Source organism: Chinchilla lanigera, unplaced genomic scaffold, assembly GCF_000276665.1.
Source record: "Chinchilla lanigera isolate Chin_1 unplaced genomic scaffold, ChiLan1.0 scaffold00071, whole genome shotgun sequence".
In the NCBI taxonomy this organism is placed as follows: domain Eukaryota; kingdom Metazoa; phylum Chordata; class Mammalia; order Rodentia; family Chinchillidae; genus Chinchilla; species Chinchilla lanigera.
In genome coordinates this window covers 1,434,213-1,438,022 of record NW_004955472.1, presented here as the reverse complement: position 1 = coordinate 1,438,022, position 3,810 = coordinate 1,434,213, and positions in this window count along the sequence as shown.

Genomic DNA, 3,810 nt, shown 5'->3' with positions numbered 1-3,810 from the left:
GAGGCCGGGATTGAATATACTTTTGTTATGGTTTGTGTCTGTGCGTCCCCCCAAAGCCTGATGCAGTCATGGGGTGGGCTTTCAGAGTTTATGATTAATTCATGGTCCAATGTTGAAATTATGGATGTAAGTGCTACACCCGCCCTGGGGCGGGTAGTTTGCATACCATGTAAGGGAGGGAAAGAGGCTGCTTGCCACCGCTCCTCCCTTTTGCTCTTGCTGCTTTTACTGTCTTCCATCGCCATGAATGTTTGCCCTCTGCCGTGTGCCTCTCTGCCTTGGAGCCAGCCGAGTACGGACTGAAACCTCAAAATGTAAGCTAAATAAACCTTTCCTTCCTTAATTCTGGGCATCAGGTATTTTGTCTCAGCAACAAGAGAAAAAGTAACCAAGACAACTTTATAATATCAGTAAATGTGAATGTTTCTGTGTGTTCTGGGAGCTCTAGCAAATTAATGAAACCCAGGGAGCAGGTCACGGGAATCCTGTGCACTGCCTGTCGGTCAGAAGTACAGGCCACAGGCTGTGCCCGAGCCTGGCATCTGAAGAGGGGGCAGTCGCGTGGAAGTGAGCCTTCAACCTCTGAGACTGACACTGTCTCCAGGCAGGTAGTGGCAGCCTGGAATTGAGACAGAAGCCAGCAGCTGATGTCTGCGGCAGGACCAACGACCACAGCACTGCTGCACGGGAGAAGCCCCCGTGCTTCCTGGGGACTAGAGGTCACTGAGCATTGCGTAACGAGTAGACAGCAAGAAAAGTATTTGACTTTTCCTGTATACTCACGACATGCTGTTTGTTTCCTGCCAAGATCTTTGGCGAATGGTACCAGAGGAAATCTCAGGTAACAGATGATCCAAGTGGAATCCTGTGCTTGGCTTGCTCATATTATTTGATGGATAATCTCCTTGCATGGGGAGAGAGGACATCAGCAATCTGTAGGATAGCAGAGTCGTCAGATCGTTTAGAGTATCACAAGTGAGACAGAGGGTGGGATGTTGGCAGGCAGGCCTCAGGAAATAAGGTACCTAGGTACTTAATTGCTATGGCCACGAATGATGACTGAATGGTGATGACATATATTGTTAGGTGAATTACCTGTTTATGATTGTGCTAGCAAGAGTGCATTAAAAAGAATAAGATTAAGACGATGAACTTCTAACTCAAGGCATGGATAGAGATCCAGATTACTTTTTTTTGGTGGTACTGGGGATTGAACTCAAGGCCTGTGTATGCTAGGCAAGTATTCTACCACTGAGCTACATCCCCAGCCCCCTGGATTACTTCTATAAAAAAAAAAAAATCTTTGTGTGTGTTTTGAGACAGGATCTCACTTTGTAGTTCAGCTGGACTTGAACTGATTATGTAGTCTAGGTTGCCTTCAAACTTGCTTCAGTCCTTCTGCCTCAGCCTCCCGAGTGTGTTCTATGAAAATACTAAGGAAGTATTATTTAGTGTGGCCCTATGGCAGCTACGCCCGAGGATCAAACCCACGACTTGACTGTGAGCTGCACAGCTGTAACGCCAGGTACAGGCACAAACCTGTCACACTCCTTATGGTAGAATAAAGCACTGTTGGGGAGGGGAAGGACTCTGAGACTTGGGATGGGGACTGGGGCAGGCATGAACAAAGCTGAGAAGTTTGGACTTCAAAACCCACCTGAACTTTCCTTGCTGGCAGAACATCATTTCCCCTTCCCTTGCAAACCACGAAGGACCCAGCCTTCTCTTCTATTCAAAACATTTTTGGTAATTCCTTGAAAAAGCCCAGGCCTTTCTCTTAAGGACCCACTGTGGCCTCCAAGCCCGTAGTGAGAGCCCTAACATAACCTGCACAGGGAAATACAAGCTGTCTCCAAGGACAAGAGCATACACGCCAAGGCTGCAGGAGTTTACAACTGATGCTGGGAGAATCCTGGGGACCATGAGGACAAACTGATTCATTTGATGCGTCCTGCCAGGACCTGGGCATTCTTATTAGGTGGCCCCTCCTGGAGTGGTATGAATAGTCTATTGGTTTGGATTCAACAGTGGCCTGTGATTGGTATCAGGTTGAGCTGGATGCAGTGACAAATGGTTGTAACCCTAGCTACTTGGCAGGCTGAGGCAGGAGGATTGCAAGTTTAAAGCCAGCCTGGGCAACTAGTGAGACCTTGAATTAAAATAAAAAAAATTAAGAGAACTGGGATGCTGGGTGTGGTGGCGCACGCCTGTAATCCCAGCACTAGGGAGGCTGAGGCAGGAGGATTGTTGTGAGTTCGAGACCAGACTGGGCTACAAAGTGAGCTCAAGGCCAGCCTGAACTGCATAGTGAGACCCTGTCTTAAAAGACAAAAAAATAAAAAATAAAAAATAAAAAGAGAACTGGGATGTAGCCTAGTGGTAGAGCATCCCTGGGTTCCATCCACAGGATCAAAGAAGACAGACAGACATTTCCCTCAATCCTTACCGTGTGTGTGATTCACCTGGTGTTGGGGTCTTATTAAATTTTAGGTTCTACTCAGCAGGGCCGGAATGAAACCTATTGTCACAGGGCTAGGAAACTTTTAAGTGATGCGGTGCTGCTGGCCCTTGAGTGCGGACGTGGGAGGTGGGCTGTGGCGGTGCGCGGGTTAGGTACTCCTGTGAGTGCCCAGGAAGGGGCTGTCTTCTTCAAGGCAATAGGGAAAGGGAAGTGAGCTCTTTGAAAAACGCCACATGGCTCCCTCACAGCCCAGCGGTGGAGGGGAGGGCGGGAGATGTTCTCTTGGCATCGGCAACCTTACTTCAAGGGAAGTAATAGCACAACTGAGAGGAGAGGGGCAGGCACCTGACCTGAGGATAAGGTGAACAAGATGACTATATTATAACCTACTGGGGTGATTAGCGGCCAGTACGCTTGGCCACAGGGTCCTGTGCTGATAGTGAATTGATTGTGGTGTGCCTAGTAATGAAACAGACGAACAGCTCCCTGATGTGCTATCTGACACATGGAAGTGTTAGATCTGCTGGGTAGGAACTATTCAAGTTACGTTTATAAAGTTACCCTCGAAACTACTCAGGCTGCCCGGCGGAGGGGCACGTGACATCAGCCTGCCCCCTGCATAAATGAAGGCGCTGCAGTCCTGAGCACCCCTCTGGAGAGAGGGCTCCACCTGACCTCAGCTTTTGTTTCCTGACTCTGTTCCTCCATCCTCCACCACCCTTGGCCCTGAGAACCTCGAGAGCTGCGCTGGAGGAGGCAAGAATTCTCAGAAAAGAGCGACAGAGTGAAACAGTAGTAAACAAGGCATTCAGGTCACCCTCACTCCACAGATAGGTCTCGAGGCTTCCTGCGTGCCGGGCACTGCTCTTGGACCTGGACATAGCAGTAAGCAAGACACATACACATCCCCGCTCTGGCAGAACTTTTATTTTAATGAAAGAGACAGACAACAAGCGAGCAAAACCAAACCAAACCAAAACAAACAACCCCTAAAAAAACCAACAACAAGAAAACCCCCCAAAACAAAACACTACAGCGTGTCCGACAGCCATAGGGGCTGTAAAGAAAAAGAGCGAGTGTGGCCGAGGGTGTTACGAGGGTGTTACTTTAAATAAGTCGGTCAGGGAAGCCTTCAGCTGACAACCTGTGAGTGGAACCTCCCTGGAGAAGGTGAGATCTGGGAGAGACCTCCAGGTAGGGCAAAGAGCTGAGGAACGGTCGTCAGGCTTGTCCGACGGCTGGGGCCGAGAGTGTGGGCCTCTGTCCGCCCGGCGGGGCTCACACTTTGCCGAGGGGGAGCGCGGCCTCCGAGGGCCTGAACAGAGGTGCGACCCGCCTCCCAGCGCCCG